The sequence below is a fragment of the Macaca nemestrina genome, chromosome 2 (genome assembly GCF_043159975.1).
Source record: "Macaca nemestrina isolate mMacNem1 chromosome 2, mMacNem.hap1, whole genome shotgun sequence".
In the NCBI taxonomy this organism is placed as follows: Eukaryota; Metazoa; Chordata; class Mammalia; order Primates; family Cercopithecidae; genus Macaca; species Macaca nemestrina.
The window spans coordinates 135,137,850-135,160,616 of NC_092126.1; the positions used below are offsets into that span (position 1 = coordinate 135,137,850).

The 22,767-nt window shown below is 43.5% G+C and overlaps 1 long non-coding RNA gene across 1 annotated transcript; it reads left to right on the forward strand.

Annotated features, from left to right (window-relative positions):
• The first annotated feature begins 1,588 nt into the window (after positions 1 to 1,588).
• LOC139360862 (uncharacterized) lies at positions 1,589 to 19,913 on the forward strand. Its single transcript, XR_011618413.1, has 3 exons — positions 1,589 to 1,654; positions 18,958 to 19,095; positions 19,356 to 19,913. It is a non-coding gene; the product is annotated as an uncharacterized lncRNA (long non-coding RNA).
• The last annotated feature ends 2,854 nt before the right edge of the window (positions 19,914 to 22,767 follow it).

Here is a 22,767-nt window from a genome sequence, read left to right on the forward strand (position 1 = left end):
CATGTTGAAATGACACCATGTTGAATACATTGGGGTAAATGAAATGTATCATTATTATTTTTTTTTTCTTTTCTTTTTTTTTTTTTTTGAGACGGAGTCTCGCTCTGTCGCCCAGGCTGGAATGCAGTGGCCGAATCTCAGCTCACTGCAAGCTCCGCCTCCCGGGTTTATGCCATTCTCCTGCCTCAGCCTCCTGAGTAGCTGGGATTACAGGTGCCCGCCACCTCGCCCGGCTAGTTTTTTGTATTTTTTAGTAGAGACGGGGTTTCACCGTGTTCGCCAGGATGGTCTCGATCTCCTGACCTCGTGATCCGCCCGTCTCGGCCTCCCAAAGTGCTGGGATTACAGGCTTGAGCCACCGCGCCCGGCCGAAATGTATTATTAAAATTAATTTCATCTGTTTCTTTTTACTTTTTAAAATATGGCTATTAAAGAAATGTAAAATTAATATGGGGTTTCATTGATGGCTTGTATGATACAGTCAGCTCTACTACAATGCTTATTTTGAAAATGGAAATTTGTTCCAACACGACTGACATATTGAGAATATGATTTGAATATAACACAAATACTGTGTTTGCTTACATCTGCAAGAAACGCTAGGTGAACACTTCAGAAAACTACACCCGCCTGAACTGAGCTGTGTGGAAATATACAAAATGCTCACACACCTCGAAATCCAAACCTCAGTTTACTATACATGTTCAATAGCACACCTGCCTACATCTGGGGTGCAACTTTTCACCCAGTTTAGGACAGCCCTCCTCCCACTGCTTCCCAATCACTAGTAAGCAGCAACCCTTCCAAGGCCACTTCCACAGGCAAAGCCAAGGTCTTTCACAAGGTAAACTGCCATATTTATTGTAGTATTTATGTATTTCTTAGCCATTTAAAATATGTAAAACCAGGCTACTGTTTTTACTAGGTTCCTGTCTTTTTTATTAAGGGTCGCTGACAAAGTTTTTGAATATTATGTCCCTAACCCCACTCCCTTCATAAGCCCTGTAGTTTTGTTGTGAGATTTTGCATATCATGGTATTTTTCCGAAATGCCTCTGGCTGTATTTCTACTAGACAGGGCCGAGCTACAGAACCTCAGTTCCCAAAGCACATTCTGGCATCTCAATAATATTTTTCAGCCACCTGCTTAACAGAAGCCTAGACCTCTCTTTAAAATAATTTTTAAAGCTATATTTCTAAGGAACTGTAGGGCCACACGCCATATAATCTATATTTATATGGCTAATGATGACTTTGATTTAATAACGTTCCTGCTAACATAGCTGTAAACCTGAAAACAACTGTTATGCGTTTATGAGCAATGCTGGGGGGAGTGAAATAAATAAGCGGTCTGGCTGCTTTGAGGAAAACATGCTTCGTTTCTGAATAAGATGGACAGCATGACTATTTAGGAGGGGTCTTCCTTCAAATCCCAGGAGCCACAATTACTATGACATCACTGGAGAAGTACTGGAGCCTGGGATTCCTGCTTCTGAGATGATGATGCTTTATTATTATTATTTTTTTTTTCTGAAGCCAGGCTTCATCCCAGCACTGTCAGAGTGGACCCTGGAGGCTTGATTGGAAAACCCATGTAGAATATGGACTCACTTAAACATAGACACTTCCTTAAAAGCTTTCGGTTCGATGTGAATGTAAGTCATTTTGATTACTCAATTTCTATATTTATTAGGAATGATAAACCAAAGTACTTGAAAATAATTTCAGTGGCGATGAACCGTGGCGCTCGATCGATGGGGGACACGGCAGTCAATTACACTTTCACTTTATTTTGGTCCTCGGCAATCAGCTGGGATCAATACTCTCAATCTCGATTGATAGCAGAGTGCAAATCACAAATAATTTTTGTAAGTGGCCTGTCACAGTGTGTGCAGGCAGCTCCGACAGGTCCTGAGCCGTCCCCTGCACTTGCACGTGGGCAATCAGGACCAGGTATGTGCTGTTGCGGTAAAAGCACCTGTCATTTCAGCTTGAGTGGCTGCTGACGGCCTCTTCAGCCTGAGCGGATGTTTAGCATCATAGCTGCATCTCCCTACAGCCTAGTCTGTCATATTCAAATTTTAGCTGCCTGAAATCATCTCAAGTCGGAAACTTGGTAAAATCAATCAATTGAGCAAAAGGAAGGAACTGGAAGGCAAATCATGCAAAACTCAACAAGGAAAAAGAAGGGAAGAATTATAATCTGGGGATTAATACGCATACATTCTAAATATGCTTTTTTTTTTTTTTTAGACGGAATCTCGCTCTGTCGCCCAGGCTGGAATGCAGTGGCGCAATCACCAAATCCTCTGCCTCCCAGGTTCAAGTGATTCTCCTGCCTCAGCCTCCCGAGTAGCTGGGATTACAGGCACCCGCCAACATGCCTGGCTAAGTTTTGTATTTTTAGTAGAGACGGGGTTTCACCATGTTGGCCAGGCTGGTCTTGAACTCTTGAACTCCTGACCTCAAATGATCCGCCCACCTCAGCCTCCCAAACTGCTGGGATTACAGGCGTGAGCTACCGCACCCAGCCCTAAATGTGCTTTAAAAAGGGAAAGGAGGAGCACTTTTCCTAAATGGGCAGCCCCTGGAGGAGGACTTATCTAACTCATCCCCTCACATCTTCTCTGGGGTAGCAGAAAGACCCTTGAGTTGCAGGTAAGATCCCTTCAGCTCTGCCATGCAGAAGCTGAGTGACCCAGGATAAAAACCTGCCACCATTTCCCCTCTAGAAGGTAACGTAAACTTTCATGAAATGATCAGGTTGGATTAGGTTGACGGTTTGCAAACTGTGTTCCCTGGGGTACTCTGCACTTTACAGAAAGGAGAAAGAGGGAGAGGAGGGGTAAGAGGGAGAAGGAAGGAAGGAAGGAAGGAAGGAAGGAAGGAAGGAAGGAAGGAAGGAAGGAAGGAAGGAAGGAAGGAAGGAAGGAAGGAAAGGAGGGAGGGAGGGAGGGAGGGAAGAGTTGAGAGGAAAGCCAAAATACACCTCACTCCATATAAACAAGAGCTGCTCTGTTTATTTTTGTTTGGTCATATGGCTTTATGTAAGATTTTGTTAGAAGGGGCAGCCTAATTAGCGTCTAAGATCCTGAAGACTGGAAACAGTTTGCCTGTGTATGTATCCTGGCTTCCCCTTTCTAGCTGGGTGACCCTGGACAAGTGACCTAACTGCTCTGTGCCTCAGTTTCCACACATGAGATATTGCCATAACCTATTCTAGTGAGGTGGTTATGACGACTAAATACATTCATATTTGCAGTGTACCTGGAGCAGTGCCTGGAATGCAGCAAGCACTATAGAAAAGTTTATTAAGTAAATAGAGCTGTGTGCTGCCTTTTTAAAAGTTTTATAACTACAGCTCTAAAATAGGAGTCCCTAAACTATTTTGACCTCATATTTTTGTTGGAAAAGAAATTCTGAACATACAATTCCCATGTGTGTACACTTGTATACATACACGTCCTATTGTTCTCCTGTATTGTGCATTTGAAGGCATGCAAACAATTCTGGGGTGGGCATAAGGTGGGGACATGAATAGAGAGTGAAATTAGACCTATTGCCTTGATTCTCCTGTAGTGTTCTGGGTTCCGAATGCTTTGCACCTGAACCTCGTCTCAGGCCTTCAGAGAAAAGAGTTGTGAGTTCTGATTGAGCATACTTTGCAAAGTCACGGCAAAAAGCCACTTGCTTGTCTTCGTTTCCATTCAAGATGGGATGCTCTGAGCATCACCAAGCATGAAGTGAGCACCTTCTGAGTGCCTTGGAGGCAGAAATACACACACACACACACACACACACACACACACACACACGCTGAGTTATCTGGTCCTACACAACAGGTGAGCAATGTTATGAACCACAAATACTAAAAAACCTGGCCAGAGACCTTACACTTCAGGATCTCTCACAGAAGGTCCATTCTAGCGTGTAAATGTCACAAGGGAAAGAAGAGACTCTCATGAAGACAGAAATTGTCTTTTACATGGGTATTCTAAGATTCAAAGCAATCTCTGAAATGTCCAGGTTGGGAGTCCAGGTTGGGAGTCCAGGTCCTTGTAGTCTGTGTCCAAGAGCATTTCCAAAAAGACCATGCTCAGTTGTAAAGAGCCATGGAGGTGCCATGGGACTCCCATATTTGGACTTTCTTGTTCTGGGCAGGTTTACCACTCAATCCTGTGGCCAGCTTGGGGTGCATGAATTTTCCAGACTTAATGTTTGATCAGAGAAAGCCTATTAGAAGTCTGCCACCTGCTATACGGTAGGAAAGAGAGAATCCAGGAACTATTAAGAAAGCATCACGTAGATATGAAACATTTCATTTATACCACGATAAATGTCCAAGTCACTCTCCTCTATGGATGTTCTTAAGAGCTACTGTTTCTCTCCAGAAGTAGCCTCCAGAGCTGAGCATATGTGTGTTACTGCAGTAGAACCATTCGGAGCTATCTGCTCAGCTGCCATCAACCTGTAAGTGCCCACCTCATACACAGAGTGGCGGTCGGGCAGCTCTGTTGTTTCCACAGCTCTAACGTGCATACTTATGACCTGGGGATCTTGTGAAAATTGATATTCTGATTCAGTAGCTTGAGGGGTGGCCTGAGAAGTCAATATTTCCAACAAGCTCCCAGATGAGGTCGCTGTCACTGGTCCAGGGACCAGTTTGAGTGACCCAGCTGTTTGTAACTCTACACCCTGGCCCCAGTTGATTGGACTTGGAATAAATACCTGCAAACTGAGCCAATCAGCCTCACTCCCTGAATTTAGAATTGGGTCAAAGAGGTTCTTTTCCTGCCAGGATGGTCTCCCAAATGTAGAGAGATGTAAAAACTCAGGAGCTGTGGGGGTGACCATGTTCTGCTCTGTGGATTGAGAAAACGGGAAACCAGGAAGCAGAGAGGAAAAGCCGGGAAGGCGTGTGAGATAAATGACACAAGGGAACTGCTTGGGCCCCAGCTTTTAATTCCTGGATCCAGATCTTGCAGTTCTGTCCTCTGGGCTCCACAGGACACCACTTCATCATTATAATAATTTTCTCTTTTTTATTTTATTTTATTTTAGAGACAGTCTCACTTTGTGGCCCAGGCTGAAGTGCAGTCGGGTGATCACTGCTCAGTGCAGTCTTGAACTCCTGGGCTCAAAGGAGATCCTCCTGCCTCAGCTGAGTAGCTGGGAATTAGTGCATGCCGCCATGCCCAGTTAATGTTTTTAAAAATTGCTGTAGAGTTGGGGTCTTGCTATGTTGCCCAGGCTGGTCTTGAACTCCTGGCTTCCAGCCTTCACCCTCCTCGGCTTCCCAAAGTCCTGTGGGAACAGGAATGAGCCACTGTGCCCAGGCTTTTTCTCTTTTTTACTTAAGCTTGTTGTAAACTGCCTTCTGTTACTTGCAACCACAGGGTCTTAACTATACAATTTTATAGACTATAAACTGTTACTGAGGATAAACCCTGATTCTTTTCATCTCAGACTTCAGCAAGAGCACATCAGAGTTGCTTGTTAGATAATTGATGATTGAATGAATGAACGTGATGCCGCAGGCGTGATGTTCTCTACAGCTTCTCTGTGCCCAGATTTAGAGAAACTCTTTTAATTCCTGTCTCACTGTCAATCCTAGAAATCCAATCGTGAACACAACACATTGACTGCTGATTTTTCTATTTATGCCTTCTATCCCCTCGACACTCTAATTTCATTCTTCATATCTGGCAAGGGAAAAAGGGACTTGGGGAAGGTGTATTTCCCCTTTAAATACCATGAAAGTTATGAATATATCTTTCCCAAACTGCCAAAATAATTGTTTCATTTACAGAACTGAAATTCTCCAGGGAGCGTCCCAGCGATGTTCGAAACTGCTAACATCAGATATGCAGAAAACAAATATGGAGTGAACCATATGCTCCCAATCCTGAATTTAGCATCTCAGTGCAACAAAAACTTACATTTCAATCACTTTCCATCAGTTTTGTGTTATGAGTATGCACAGGGTTAAGGCTGGATGGAAGCCACCGGCCTGGAACCTTCTGTAGAGAAGGGCTCTGTCTGCACAGCCTGGGGCTCCAGCACAAGTTGCCATTTGGAGAGTTCACTTTAAATTAACACGTATAGGCTGCAGATCCCCAGTCAAAGGGGAAACCTGAGAAGGCACGGCTATGTGATTGCAGAAGGGGAAGTTGCCAAATTTCTCCCTCTTCTTTTTTATTACTACTCAAAAAGTCCTGTTGCTTGGGGGGGATTGGGGCATGGCCAGGAGTTTCCATTATGAAAACAATATGTAAGAAGGAACCATAGATCCGCAGCTTGACATGATGATGATGACGATAGCGAATATTTACAGATTCTAGGCACTATTCTCAGCACCTTACATGTGTTAACTCATTTAATCTTCAAAATAATCCTATCATTCATGTATCACTATTATTCCCACTTTACAGATGAGGAAGCTAAGGCTCAGAAAGATGGCGTAACATACTAATTAGGTGTGGTGGAACAGCTATTGCTTTTTCCTGCCAGCAGCCATTGCTCCTCTTCTGCTAATAGTGACTCAATTTTCCTTTGGAGAACCAACCCCACCCTTACCCTTTACACATTGTTCACATTGTATTTTGATTGTTTGTTTTGTTTTTTGAGACACAGTCTCACTGTCGCCCAGGCAGGAGGGCAGTAGTGCTATCTCGGCTCACTGCAACTTCTGCCTCTTGGGTTCAAGCAATTCTCCCACCTCAGTCTCCCAAGTAGCTGGGATTACAGGCATGCAACACTACGCCCGGCTAATTTTTCTATTTTTAGTAGAGACAGGGGTTTCACCATGTTGGCCAGGCTGGTCTCAAACTCCTGACCTCAAGTGATGTCACCCGCCTTGGCCTCCCAAAGTGCTGGGATTACAGGAGTGAGCCACTGTGCCCAGCCTCTGCACCTTGTTTTGATGAGACAACGGTCCCAATTTATACTCTAGGGCCAAAAGATCCTATCTAATTCAGTCATGGTTGGACTGTTAGGTACCAAGAATAGGCACTGGTCTTTTTCACCTCAGACCCTAGCACAGGGCACAATTTAGGTACCCAGTAAATATCTGAAGGGCAAACAAATGAAGGTACCATACCAGGTGTAATATACTGGTGTGATATTTTCTGCAATGGCTGTGTGCTTAAGAGGTGTCCTGATTGGTTGATTCTGGGTCACATGTTTACCCTAGACCAATCAGGAGCTGCCCTAGGATGTGACTGGAAATGACACACGGATAGAAGTTTTCTTGAGCTGATTCATCCTGACCCTTGTGCCCTAGAGGGGTTGTCATATCTATCGTGGACCTCACTCTGGCTGCTGTGCTTTCCGGGCCCAATGTTCGGCTTTTCCTTCTGTTTTCTGAAATATCCCTTAGCTCACACAAAATTCCCTTTTTGCTTAACTAAGTCAGAGTTGGTTTCTATTACTTGCAACTGAATCGCCCTGCATTCTGGCTGGAATATTTGTACCGTTCACGACATGACTAGACCCAGAAAATTTAACTACAGGGGCACATGGCAGGGCTGAAGGCCCAGGACCTAAAATTAGGTAAAGCCACTGGCATAGTTTACTCATTTATTCAACAAACATCATTCACTGAGTGCCTCCATGAGCCTGGAACTGAATTAGGCCTCTTCTCTAGCTTTTGCCTCTCAATCATCACAATACAATGACGTAGATATTACCATGCCCACTTTTCAGTGAGGAAACTGAGGCTTGAACACAAACATAGTGACATAGCCAGGACTGGAATCATGTCTTCTTGAGACCAAAGCAAGTGCTCATACCATGATACTGCACAGTCTTTGAGGGACTGGGAGCTGGGCTCACTGGCAGGGCTGAGAAATCCAGTTCCTAGGTCTTGGGCAAAAGGGCAGAGAAGAAGTGAATGGAGGCTGAATTCTGTGCAGGTTAACCTAGTTCGAAGGATGGGGACCTTAGACCAAGTAAGTTACTATACACTCAATTATTCAATGACATTTCCTTTCCCTCCTTCCTTCCTTCCCTCCCTCCCTCCCTCCCTCCCTCCCTTCCTTCCTTCCCTTCTGAGACAAGGTCTCTCTCTGTCACCCAGGCTGGAGTGCAGTGGCACAATCATGGCTCACTGCAGCTTCAACCCCCCAGGCTCAGGTTCCACCTGAGGTTCCCTTCCACCTCAGCCTCCTGGGTAGCTGGGATTACAGGCACGTGCCACCAGGCCAGGCTAATATTTTTGTATTTTTTTGTAGAGATGGGGCTTGGCCATGTTGCCCAGGCAGGTCTCAAACTCCTAGGCTCAAGGGATCTGCCGGCCTTGGCCTCCCGAAGTTTTGGGATTACAAGTGTGAGCCACCATACCCAGCCTCAATGACTTTTTCGCTTAAATATAATACTGTCTCATTTAAGTAGAAATCTTGTCGGAGCCAATAAGGGCCCTAGGAATTTGCTGAATGTCCCAAATCTCCCTTACCTCCATGCTCCAAGTACTCCAAATCTCCTACCATCATGGTCTAACATGCATATACAATCTCTTCTGTAAGACTCTGCTCACAATCGACTTAAAACTCATTACAACTCATTAAGGATAGTTGAAAAAATTTAAGCTGAAGAGCAAGAAATGACATCACACAGCCAAGTAGAATCTTATTTCCTTGAAAGAGTGAACAGTGGATGTTTTTGCCCTCACCGCATCCATTTCACCTTCTTTTGATTTCCCTTTGAGTAAACCTGGCATTTGCTCCACAGGGCTTAGTGGGGCTGACCTTAATTCCTCCTCTCTCCTTAGGTGCAGGATGGGCATGTGATTTAGATCTGCCAAACAAATGCCTTCTATGCCCCGAGCTACAACATTTGGTTCATCTGCTGGTCTTATGTGACTCAGTCCTGGAAATTTTGCTGGGCTACTGACAAAAAGAAACTCTCTTTTCCCTGAGATTATCAGTTATAACAGCTATACGGAAGGCACAATCCTAGAGCTGCCCAGGAACAAAGCCAACACAGGAGGTGGCAGAGTTGCTGAGAAGTGGAGAGGAGAATAAAAACTCTTTGCATCTTTTGAGTGACTGAATACGGTCATACCTAAAGTCCATGCCTTGAACATGGTAGTTTCAAAGAAAGCCAGAAGTTTCCTTCTATTCTTACGTAAGCTGAGTTGGGTCTCCGAATCTCATTCTCAAAAGAGCTCATAGTAATACCATAAATTCAACCACATGTTTTGGAATTGCATTGACCTAGCCTGACTTGCTCCTATATTTTCCCAAATCTTACTCAAGTTGCCTAAGATTTACTAATTTGAATGGATAGAACTGGAGATCATTATGTTAAGTGAAATAAGTCAGGCACAGAAAGACAAACATCGCATGTTCTCACTTATTTGTGGGATCTAAAAATGAAAACAATCGAATTTGTGGACACAGAGAATAGAAGTATGGTTACTGGAGGCGGGGAAGGATAGTGGGGCATGGGAGGGTAGGGAAGATAGGGATGGTTAATGGGTACAGAAAAATAGAATGAATAAAACCTACTATTTGACAGCAAAATAGGGTGACTATAGTCAAAAATAACTATACATTTAAAAATAAAGGGTGTTATTGAATTGTTTGTAACTCAGAGGATAAATGCTTGAGGTGACAGATACCCCATTCTCCATGATGTGCTTATTTCACATTGCATGCCTATATAAAAACATCTCATTTACCCCATAAATTCTATATATCTACTATGTACACCCCAAGAAAATTTCAAAAATTAAAAAAATAGGTTGGGCATGGTAGCTCATGTCTATAATCCCAGCACTTTGGAAGGCTGAGGTGGGCAGATCACTTGAGGTCAGGAGTTCGAGACCAGCCTGGACAACATAGTGAAACCCAGTCTCTACTAAAAAATACAAAAATTAGACAGGCACGGTGGTGCACACCTTTAGTCCCAGCTACTTGGGAGGCTGAGGCACAAGAATCACTTGAACCTCAAGTTGCAGGGAGCCAAGATCGCATCACTGTACTTCAGCCTGGGTGACAAAGCAAGACTCCCACTAAAACTAATAATAATAATAATAATTTAAAAAGTAAAAAACCCAAGGTTCACTAATTTGCTAATCTTGCTTGTTTTTACTTCATGTGCTTAACTTCATGTGCCTGGGAGTTAAATGTTTCAACATAAGAAAGGGAAAAACACAATTCATTCCAAATGGGAATTCATTAGATAACTCGATTCTCTGTAGTAAGCCCAATTAATGATGTTTAGAAAAAAATAATTATGTGCCTTGCACATTATGCAATATTTGCTAAAAACCTACTAAGCTCCAGGCTGCTGCAAATAAGGCAGTGAATAAAGCCAGGAAAATAATTCCTGCTGTCATGGAACTCAGATCCTAGTAGAGGAGAAACTGATGATAAACAAACATATAAATAAGCAAAGAAGGGCAAAGTGAGAGAAAATGGTGCAGGAGGTGATGTGATTTTAGACAGATGGCCAGGCTCTCAGATAAGGTGACATTTTTGCAGACACTGACGCGGACTGGAGAAGAGCATCCTAGGCAAAGAGAATAGCGACTTTAGAAGCCAGAGCAGGAGTGTGCTTGGCATGGAGGAGGCCAGTGTGGCTGGAATAAAGGAAGTGAGGAGAACAGTGAGCTCAGCAAGTTAGCCAGGAGCCAGATCATCTGCGGCTTTCTGGTCCTGGAAGGACTTTGGGTTTCATTTTGCTGTGATGGGAAATCATTGGTAGGTGGGGCAGAAGAATGGCCTGTGTTTATATGACAAAAGGATCACTCTAGTACCATGTGGAGAAGGAACCACAGAAGTGCAAGAGTGAAAGCAGAGAGACCAGTTAGGAGGTCTCTGTGGTCCAGGCAAGAGAGAAATGGGCCTGGGAGGTTGAGGTGGAGGTGATGAGAAGGAGCTGGATTGCAAATTTTTTTATTTTTTATTTTTTGAGATGGAGCCTCACTCTGTCGCCTAGGCTGGAGTGCAGTGGCATGATCTCAGATCACTGCAACCGCCGCCTTTCGGGTTCCAGCAATTCTCCTACCTCAGCCTCCTGAGTAGCTGGGATTACAGGCTTGCACTACTACGCCCAGCTAATTTTTGTATTTTTGGTAGAGACAGGGTTTCACTCTGTTGGTCAGGCTGGTCTTGAACTCCTGACCTCAGGTGATCTACCCGCCTTGGCCTCCCAAAGTGCTGGGATTACAAGCATGAGCTACTGCACCTGGCTGTGAATATATTTTGAACGTGGAGCTACCTAGGTTGAGGGATGGATTGGATGTTCCATGTGAGCAAAGACAAGAATCAAGTGTGAGACTCCAAGTTTTTAACATGTGTCTAAAGGTGAATGGAGGTGCCATTTCCTAAGATAAGGAAGATGGCAGGAAGAACCAGTTTGGGGGTGAGACTTAAGAATTTCATTTTGGACATATTTTTTTTTTATTGTGGTAAAATTTATACTACATAAAATTACCATATTTACCATCTTCAAGTGGACCGTTCAGTAACATTATATACATTGACAGTGTTGTCACCATCGCCATCATCCATCTCCAGAACTCTTTCATCATTCCAAGCAGAAATTCTGTACTTAAACTCTAACTCCCCCTCCTCCACTCCCTGCAGACCCTGGTAACCTCTATTTCACCTCCATCTTTATTGCACGTAGAAGTTCAAGATGCCTGCTGGACATCCAAGTGAAGATGTTGAAAGGCAGTTGGTATACTGATTCCAGGGCTGAAGGGAGAGATGAGAGCTAGAGACATCGATCTGGGAATCATGAGCAGATGGAACAGTGTGCATACAATTCCCATTGATTCCATCGGATGTTTGACTTAGCTCCTCTCACTCCAGTGCAGCCCAGAAAATGAACATGGTGCAAGACACAGTACCCAGCATAGAGTAATGCTTCAGTCAATATTTATTAGGCTGAGCAACGAAACCTTTTGCCCTATAGTTTGTAGGAACCTTCACTCATCGAACACGAATTTTTAAAACTACAAGCCTTTAAAATAAATAATTTTCTTTCTTGAAAATAAAAAGTCTCAATGAATTTTAAATACACTGGCACTTCTTTTGCAATTTTCAGAAATAATGTTTGATTTGTGATCTCTTTGGCTGATGGTTGCGCCAAAATCCAGCACCACCTGATACCATGCTGTGCTACATAAACAGAATGGGAGTGACACGACCAGATGTGTTGTGTCAAGATGAGGACCAATCAGCTTGAGAAACAAGAGAAGAGCTTCTGTCTAAACCCAGGCATACAAAGTGTGTTTCAAAATTGCCAACCTCGATTCAAATTACCCTGGCGGCATTTAAAGAAAAATGTGGTCATGCAAAGAGGTAAAATTATGGCTACCAAGATGAGACTCAGACAGCAATTTATCTTCAGTCGACAAATGTTTTCTACACAGAATAATCTTCAAGTGCCAGATCCTGATCATCTCAGTTACATGCAAGTATTTAGGAACTGCTGAGCCTAAGTGGGCAGCAGCCCTTTGGCATGTCTACGTGTGTAATGCATAACTGGGGTGTGGGAGATATTGGAATTTATCTTTGGGTGATAACATTGGAATCAGCTTCTCCAGCCATGCAGCCACAAGTATGGAAATGAGGGGATATGTACTTGGTATGGGAAGATTTCAAAAGCCTCAGCTGTGTATTGCATTCCCTTGGCATCTGTCTCCTGTCACCTCTATAATTAACCATAGGTTATTAATCCACTAGTGCCATGGCTACAGACTTGAAGTTGAATGGAAACAGTCTCTTCGCCGTAAGTAGAGGCTGTGAAATTCAAAGTCGAGAGGTACAAGATGGGCAAGACTTCATATACTCCAGCTTCGGTGTTTCATTGAAAAGTGAAACCTGTTCACACTAAAATCATTAAATGTTTTCTCTCAGTCCTCATACCTTCTCAATTCACACTGGCTGTGTTGGTGGATGCAAAAGTATCTGAATTTGGCATTAATAATACTTCAAGAAACCAAACGGTTTCTGGAAGGCATATAAGAATCTTCAATTACTTGAGTTGGAATTTGAACTTTGAAAGCTAGGATGTATTTGCCTACTTTGAAAAAAGATAACCTATCAGCTTAAAAGGCTGGTACTCCAACTCAAATTGTGAGGGAAACATTTAATTTCCCTCCTCCCCTAATTGTCATCACTGAGTTTGTTCATTTCTCATTAAGTCAGAGGAGGAAGGAACCAGTATTTCCCCATATTCTTTTTTTTTAACAGTGGAAAAATATATTCAGGATGGATTCCACAAAATACTTCCTTAACCTGGTACTATGCTGACTCACCACCCACCTCCAGATGTGAATTTCCTTGTGGTATGTGGGCCTCCACCTATCTTCAATGATGATAGGAAAAAATTATTTTAATTGCTATTGTATCATGAAAGGACTTACGAACCAAAATAAATGCGAAAATTTCTGCTTTTGAATGTTGGCAAAACACAAACTAGTCAATGAAGGAAACTAGCATGTCCTTAGTGATGCACCAACAGCATTTTCTAACAAATTCCACTGCAAAACTGAAAGCCAGAAATCTTTTCCAACACACAGAATAATTTCAATTGCCCTAGGGTTTTTGAATGAACCATATATTTGATGTAAAACCATAGTTCAGTGATGTGTTCCATTCTTTAAACTATTTTTAAGTTCTCATAGCTCCATTAGACAATGCTGATGACCACTATTAGAAGAAAATTTAACCTTGACTTTCCTGCTACCTTGGCGTGGTATATGTCATAATCCATTATCAGTTGGTGGCTCTCACCTACAAGCTTATTTAGCCAAATGCACAGCTTTTTAGCATTTGCTCAGGAAATAATTAATGCAATAAAAAGGCTTTATATCTATTTAAAGGCCATGAACTCCTCCTCTTCCATTTTATCATTGGGAATGCATTATAAGACACAACATATTCTAGGAAGTCCAAGTGGAGATTTAAAAAATCTACATGGCATAACGCTATCCATAAATTGGTCAAACTACAGCAACCGCATCTTAGCCTCTGAGTATTTAAGCAAGCCTTCAATTCAGTTAAGAAGGAATAACCTTTGGCCGGGTGCAGTGGCTCAAGCCTGTAATCCCAGCACTTTGGGAGGCCGAGACGGGCGGATCACGAGGTCACAAGATCGAGACCATCCTGGCTAACACTGTGAAACCCCGTCTCTACTAAAAAATACAAAAACTAGCCGGGTGTGGTGGCGGGCGCCTGCAGTCCCAGCTACTCCGGAGGCTGAGGCAGGAGAATGGCGTAAACCCGGGAGGCGGAGCTTGCAGTGAGCTGAGATCGCGCCACTGCACTTCAGCCTGGGCAACACAGCGAGACTCCGTCTCAAAAAAAAAAAAAAAAAAAAAAAAGAAGGAATAACCTATTTCCTGCCAGAAGATACGAAGTGGTCTCAACACATAGTCTAGGTTTATTAAACCTATAGTGTACACAAATATTTAAGAATCATGGTGGCTAAGATTGAAAATATGGTAGGTTAAGGTTCTTGATAGCTTTAAAGCTGGGTAAGGAGAATATGGAAGGCAGTGAGAAGTCATGGGACAACCTGGCACCAGCATGGTTGTTGCTGGGTTTTAGAAACTATACGTTCTTGTTGGATAGACTTGAGGGAACAGCAGTGGTAAGAGTGGGGGAGGTGCTGTCAGCAGGGGTGAAAAGGAACCATAAGTGAGATGGACCCTCATGTGCTGAGTCACGAACAACTGGTTTCAATTCACTTATCTGAAAAAGGAGGCTGGGAAAAGGAGCTGGCATTGATTAGAGAAGGGTGTAGCGGGTTGTATTTTGAAGAGCTTTAGTTTGAGGGGCCTGTGGAATATCCGGCTGGAGGCTCGGTCTAGATTGTGAAAGGGCTGCGATAGAGGCGCTAATTAGGTTCTGGGAGAGAATTAAGAAGTTGAGTCTAGAGAAAAAGAAAGCTGGGCTGGGCGCGGTGGCTCACGCCTGTAATCCCAGCACTTTGGGAGGCCGAGGCGGGCGGATCACGAGGTCAGGAGATCGAGACCATCCTGGCTAACACGGTGAAACCGTCTCTACTAAAAATACAAAAAATTAGCCGGGCGAGGTGGCGGGCGCCTGTAGTCCCAGCTACTCGGGAGGCTGAGGCAGGAGAATGGCGTGAACCCGGGAGGCAGAGCTTGCAGTGAGCCGAGATAGCCCCACTGCACTCTAGCCTGGGCAGCAGAGTGAGACTCAGTCTCAAAAAAAAAAAAAAAAAGAAAAAGAAAGCCGAGGCCAGAATCCAGCAGGAGGCAAATGGAGTGGGAAGGGGAAACATGGAGGGACCCCAGCACATGTTGGGGCGTGGACACCAGGGAGGAGGGCATTTCAAAAGCTCCAAATGATTTGGGTTAGTTCATGAAGAAGAACCCGGAAAGGGCGCATAGGATTTGTTAGTTAGGGGATTGGTTTATTCTGTTGAGTCAAATTAAAAGTGAATAAGGAGAGGGGTCAATATCCGGAGGCATGATTAGTTGTGGCTCTTCAGAAAGACGGGCAGGTGAAAGAAAGGAGAAGATAGGAAGACAGCATGAAGGCTTCCTGGGACTGGAGACTTCAACAGCTAAGAAGACCTATTTCTTGCCAGAAGAGGGTCTCACTCTGTTGCCTAAGCTGGAGTACAGTGGCATGATCTCAGCTCACTGCAACCTCTGCCTCTCAAGCAATCCTCTCCACAGTAGCTTGGACCACAGGCAGGCACCACCACACCCAGCTAAGTTTTTTGTATTTTTGGTAAAATACATGTTGCTCAGGCTGGTCTTGAACTCCTGGGCTCAGGCAATCTGCCTGCCTCAGCCTCCCAAGGCGCTGGGATTACAGGCGTGACCCATGGCACCTGGCCTAGTTGCTAACATTTAAAAATTGGGAATACTTCCTGTAAAAGATATTTTTTTTTCTGACTTATCTTGATAAATGAAATGACCTGGGGTACTTTCCTCCTTGGCAGCCCTCGTCAGGAGCTGCTGGTGGTGGCACCTGCCTTGGATGGTGCAGGTGCTCTCCTCTGCCCTGGTCCTCACAAGTCCCTGTCGTCTACCCCAACCCACTCCATTCACATGATCTTCTCGGCCCCTTTTAACACATGAGTTTGCAACCCGTGGGCTGGAAGTTCTAGTCAGTGAGAAGAAAAAAGTCAAATGCTAATGAGCCATGGAAGGGGTTACGATTAGACTCAAGTTTAGAGCCAAATCTCAAAGGCTATTTTCAGTAATCCATAGATTTTGAATGTAACTTCTTTATTGCATTTCTTCAAAAATATAAACCTATGTATACAATATAAATACAGATTCACAGTCCCTTATTCACAATTTTGAAATTCACAGGTTCCAAGGCACAAAGTTTTATTTTTAAAAACTAACTCAACGTTGGCAAGACCTGAGCTGATGTGGGGCTCTTTATAGAGTTTAGTTAGCCCACTTAGTGTGAATATTCACACATTTAGCTGCAGAAATATTAACGCATAGGTTATGGCATACATAATACACAGTCTATGCACCAAAGTACCTTTAGAAAATTCTAAATTCTGGCCCCAAGGCTTTCAGGTAAGAGTCTGGGGCTCTTAAACAGCAACTTTCACATACTTATAAACGCAGAGATCACTTTCGCCATTTGAGGGGGGAGAAAAAGGACCCTCTTGGGAAACAAAGGAGAAGTCCAAAACAGTATTTTCAAAACAACATCTATGAAGACAATAAGCAATACTTGGTGGGGGGTGTAATTCAGTATTCTCAAACCACTAGCTGGAGGAACAAAGCATGCATGTGATTTCACAAGGGTTTTTTTTTTTTTTTTTTCCAACAGAAAGCAGAGAACACAAACAAGTTTATTAAGAAGCAAGTCACTTCTCTTTTCCCTGTCCCCAGACAAACCTCCTCTTAATGTTCCTTACATACCAAGAAACAGACATCTCTACACCACAGTGATCTCACAAGGGGAGGTGAGAAGCTGCAACCATCCTCAAGTCTACTTGCTACAGTAAGACTGTTAAGAGACTCCGGCCTGTGGCTTGCCCAAAACACTAACCAAGCCCGCAAATTGAGGCTTAACCCACTCTGGAGATAACCTGCCTGTGTTTGTGTCAACTAGAAGTCAGGCTCTGCAGGCTTCCAACACCACGTTACCCTTGCATGGGCCTTCCAGACTACCACACCTCCAGGCCCATTTCTGATTGGACTTTGACCAGTATTCTCAGTTGCCTGATGTTCTATTTTCTTTACTAGGGTGATGGCGAGAAACATCATCCAGAAAAGGAGGCTGATGTTACTGCAGAAAGGCAGGCTCCCCAGCGTCCTCCTCTTAGCCAAGGGTAGTCATTCCGTTTGCAGGGATGCTAAGCATTTCAGAAAACCATCTCATGGATGTGCCAGCAGCATCCTCTACCTCTCCCCTGAGTGTACGCTACTGAACAGGGCCTGGACACCTGCTTGCTAAGCAGAGAAAAGCATGTACCTGGTTCTATGCCAAGCCCAAGAGAGGACCCACTTGGTATGACAATAACCTAAGATCTCCGAGAAACTGTGATATTTTAAAACGCTTTTCTATAAAGCCAGAGAATATGCTGGCGAGTTAGCTGTTTTCAACTGCACCTGAAGGTATGGAGCCCCTACAAAGGAATTTGGATGAAGTTTTCCTTCCTACTTTCCTCTTTAATCTCTAAGGAATTGCCACTAAACCAAGGCCACGTCGGCAGAGGCAGCACCAACTGAGACTTTCTCAAAAACGGTGTAGAAACAAACAAACAAAAAATGCCCTGGTGCCTCAATATCCTAGAATACATTTTTCCCCCAATGCCCCTCTGTAAAAGGCAATGCTCACTTTGTGACAAACAAGGAGATAGATGTGCTGGCACTGAAATTCAGACTCCACAGCCAGGCCCTGTGGGGTTGGCCACTTTACTGAGAATATCTACAGCCCCCCTCCTGTAATAACGGGAAAGCAGGGAAGGAGAGGAGAATGGGTCCACAAGGTTTTCATTTTGTCTGTAGTTATTCTACACCTGAAACAGAACCAAGAGTGGCAAACACCTTTCCATGTTTTGCACTTGCGGTTTTGGTCTGATCTCTCTTTCTCTTAGTATTTTTTTAAACCTTTTCTTTCAGGTTAGATTTGAGTTTGTTTTCTCTGAAAATGCAAAAGGGCCTGTCCACATTGAACTCCTGGATCACCTCTCACGCATGAAAGTCCAGTGAGAATGTAACAGGCAAGTAACATGTTTCCTAGTGAATGTATCTCTCTGGGAATCATTCCTGTGTGCTCAGCCTGCAAGCCTGGCAACCTACTGGCAACGTACTGAATCTGTTCAGTCCTTATACTGGATAGCTGACTCTTTCCATAATTTATGTTACAGTGCCATCTTATGGTAGTTTATCACCACCATTTTTAAAAAACTGGGCTGTCTCTTCCGCCTTTTAAAGAAATACATGGGTTTAAAAATCGTCTTTAATTAATCACACCAGATAATGTGTCAATAAGGTGGTCTGTAAATAAGAAGGCTGTTTCCACGTGGGGTCTTCTAAGATGAGATACTACAGAGAGAATTTTGAGCAGCCCTACACACCTTAAAGACAGCTGATTAATTTTTTAAAGACATTTATGTTCTCATTCAGTGACTATTACTGCATAATCCGACATTTCAGAAGCAGTGTTCTTTGTGAATGCCATGACATATTTGGGAAGAATATCAGAGGGAAAGTCTGTTCTAAGTAAATGATGTGTGGTCCAGAATTTTCGGCTCTGCATTCTCATTGTGCATCATCTCTCCCTCCTCACCTCCAAAAAAACCCACAAACCTCTCTGGGCCCATACCGGCGTGACACAAGGAAACCCAACCCCACTTTTAAGCCCAATCATTTGCAAATGTATTTCAGTCCTAGGTTTAATTCTAGGAGAAGATTCCTTGGAGAAGCCTCGTTCCGGAAGTCTGCCTGCCAATTTTTGGAGGCTTTAAGGCTTGTTTCCTCTCTCTCCTCCAGGTTTCTTTCCACCCACAAAGTTAACGTGCATCGTGAATGGGCCTGAATATAATTCCTCCAACAGAACTTGCCAGTTCTGTGGCTGCACTGCCAGTCACTCTCAGGAACACACAAGGAAAAAGATGATTTCAAGTCCAGGTTTGTTTGGGGGGTTCTGGGGAAATCAAATGAGTTTATGAGATAGAGATCTAGGAAGACCTGGGGTGTCAGGGAAGGTTTTTTTTATTTTAGTTTTTTATTTTTTTACTGAAGTAAATGCTCTAGCCTCCTCTTCAAAGATGAAACAGTCTAATAGCTAGCAGAGTGATTGACTTCTAACTCCTACACTCAAAAGTCTTCAGTTCACATTCCATCCCCTTTTCCAGATTACCCCATTTAATGTCTCATCACTCCTATAGGATCCAGATGAAAAGTTTGAGCTGAAGGAGCAAGGCAGGGAAGACACCCCTTTCCTCTTCATAAAGAAGACACAGAACACACAGTGATTCATTAGGAAGGAAGAGAAATTAATATGCATTTAACCAGATGCAAAATAGGAACTTTGGAACAAAGGCGGTTTTAAAAAAGGCATTTGAATGTCAGATATTTCTCAGGTTCTTCCTGCCCTGTCACAATCGAAATGCCTTCCTTTCTAACTGCTCCATTTTCAATAATTGTAGGGATCACAATTTCAAATTAAACACTGCTGATAAGTCATAGTGGGTTTTGTTTACTTGGTTTTGCTTCTTTTATTCTCTCCTGTACTCCCCCCCACCTCCCCGCCCCTTTGTTTTGCTTATAAACTTACCTTTGCTGACCCTTCTTTCCTGTTTTGGGGGGCTATTCTTGCTTCCTTCCCTGCACTTAAAATGTTCTTGTCTCTTCAACTGTCATCCCCAAATCAGCAGGAGCGTGCCTGGTGCTCACATTTCCCCCATCTTTGGTTGAGTGTGTGTTTTTGTGTGTCTGTTATTGTTCCCCCCCCCCATCCCCCTTTAACTAGAAGAACATTATCAGAGACTCCAACACATTCAGCTGGGTCTGAACTGACTGTACCCATTAGGAATTCTTAAAGTGCAAATCGACTCTCCAAAATGACTCTTTACAGATGCAAAACTGACTTCATGGGTTGCCTCACCCCCACTCCATCTCCCGACGTGTATGGTTTTTCATCGCTGTTCCAATTTAAATTTCTCAGTCTACCACTCAAAAGAGATGATTTTTTTTCTAATATCCATCCTGCAAACTCCATCTGGGATCCCCCAAACAAGCTGTGTTCTTCTGTTTCTCTCACAGGCAGGAATTATAAAAAGTCTGCAATAGGAGCAGGAAGGAGGTCAGACCTTCTTGGTCCTGAACCACAAGCGTTTTAATGCCTGGAAATACACAGGGTAATTGAACAGGGAAGATAAAATAAATGTCCACTTAGAGGCGATTGCCCCACCCCCTCAATCCAGCCTGCGGATCTGGTGCACATCACCTTGGGAAAGCCCTAGTTACAGTCCTCAAAAAACCAGAAGCAAGGAGCATCTACTATAATCACAATTATCCTACGATCTTCATGCCTCGCAGGATTACTATCCTTCCAAGCTTTGGGCCTAGTGTCTTGTGTGAACAGAGAACCAGATGGGAGTTTTGGGGGCTAAAATGGATCCACCAATTATTTATAGATTCGGACTAAAAATCATGTGAACCGCCTTCTGTGGAGTTCCATCTTCCGAGAACAGACTTGAAATAGACATAGTTGTGGAAAGTCTCAGAATCATTTAGAATAATCCTGAACGTGGTATTGCAAGTAGGGAATGGTGGAGTTAAGCCTAAAGAATGTTAGAAGCCCCTTCAAAAAGAAGGGCAGAGTTTTAGAACAATCTTTTGGAGATCTCTAGAATCAGACCATGTGGTTCAATTTTATATCCTGTTGGTTTTAGTAGCATTGACCCTAGACATTTTTTTTCCCCTGCTGAAAAAACCTTTAAAGTTTGACATGACTGCTTTGCATAGCTAAGTGTGACCAGCTTTGGAGAAGAAGAAAATTGTTCTTAGTGCCTTGCATACGATAGAAAACCAACATTTATTGAAAGGATGAAACTAAAAACAGACCTTTTATCGTGCTAAGTATATGACCACGTATTGTATGAGGAAGTTTCCTTAAGCTTTTTTTTGTTTGTTTGTTTTTTGTTTTTTGTTTTTTGTTTTTTTTTTTTTTGAGACGGAGTCTCGCTCTGTCACCCAGGCTGGAGTGCAGTGGCCGGATTTCAGCTCACTGCAAGCTCCGCCTCCCGGGTTCACGCCATTCTCCTGCCTCAGCCTCCCGAGTAGCTGGGACTACAGGTGCCCGCCACCTCGCCCGGCTAGTTTTTTGTATTTTTTAGTAGAGACGGGGTTTCACCGGGTTAGCCAGGATGGTCTCGATCTCCTGACCTTGTGATCCGCCCGTCTCGGCCTCCCAAAGTGCTGGGATTACAGGCTTGAGCCACCGCGCCCGGCCGCTATTTTATTTTTTTAACTTTGAGATATATATATATAAAATTCTTTTTTTTCTGGAGAGGTGGGAGTGAGGAGGCAACATTTCTTAATTCCTTTGTGCTAGCTACCATACTAAATACTTTTTGTTTTTGTTTTTTGTTTTGTTTTGTTTTGTTTTTTTGAGACAGGGTCTCGATCTGTTGCCCAGGATGGAGTGCAGTAGCATGATCACAGCTCACTGCAGCCACAGCCTCAACTTTCCAGGCTCAAGCAAGCGATCCTCCCAGCTCAGCCCCCCAAGCACCTGGGATTCCAGGCACGCACCAGCAAGCCCGACTAATTTTTGTATTTTTAGTAGAGCAGGGGTTTCACCATATTGCCCAGGCTGGTCTCTTACTCCTTGGCCTCCCAAAGTGCTGGGATTACAGGTGTGAGCCACCACACCCGGCCTAAATATTTTAACCTATGTTGCTTCATTTCAACCTCACGACAACCAAAAATCTTTTACATTTTACTGTGGAATAATCATCTGGTTATTATTGGTTGAAAAAGGTTAACCAGCTTGTCCAGGGTCACCCAGCCAAGTAGAGCCCAAGCCCCAAATGCCCTATAGATGCTGCTGGGTCTGCTGTGATTCCGATTAAGAAATGCTGCCTTCCTTATTACTCATTTATCTCAATACCAAGATGGAGGGAATGTTTTGAGAACGGCTAAGGCCATAAGCATTTTTCAGGGATGGTTACATTTTCATAGCCAAAATACCATTTAAAGGAATCAGAAAAAAAGCTTTTGCCTTCACATTTAAAAATATTTCTTTTCTTTTTTCTTTTTCTTGTTTGAGGCAGAGTCTTGCTCTGTCACCCAGGCTGGAGGGCAGTGGTGCAATCTCAGCTCACTGTAGCCTCGACCTCTCGGGCTCAGGTGATCTTCCCACCTCAGCCTCGTGGGTAGCTGGGACTACCCAGTTATAGGCGCACACCATCACACTTGGCTAATTTTTGTAGTTTTTATAGAGACAAGGTCTCCCCATGTTGCCTAAACTGTTCTTGAACTCCTGGGCTCAAGTCATCCTCCCACCTCAGCCTCCCAAAGTGCTGGGATTATAGGCATGAGCCACTGCACCCAACCTTAAATTTCTTAAATAACTCTCTTCAGTCTCCTGGAAGGCATGGCCAAGGGTCAGATGCTTAGTTCCAAGCTGCTCTCCACAGGCTCTCCTGTTAACAGACTCATTTGGTCTACACGCTACCTAAAATGCTTACAAGGAAAATTTAGAAATGAACTTAGTATTTGGTGACATCCATACCTGAGTTATAATACTAATTTTAAAATAAGCTGTTTATACTGATTTACTTTTCATTGATA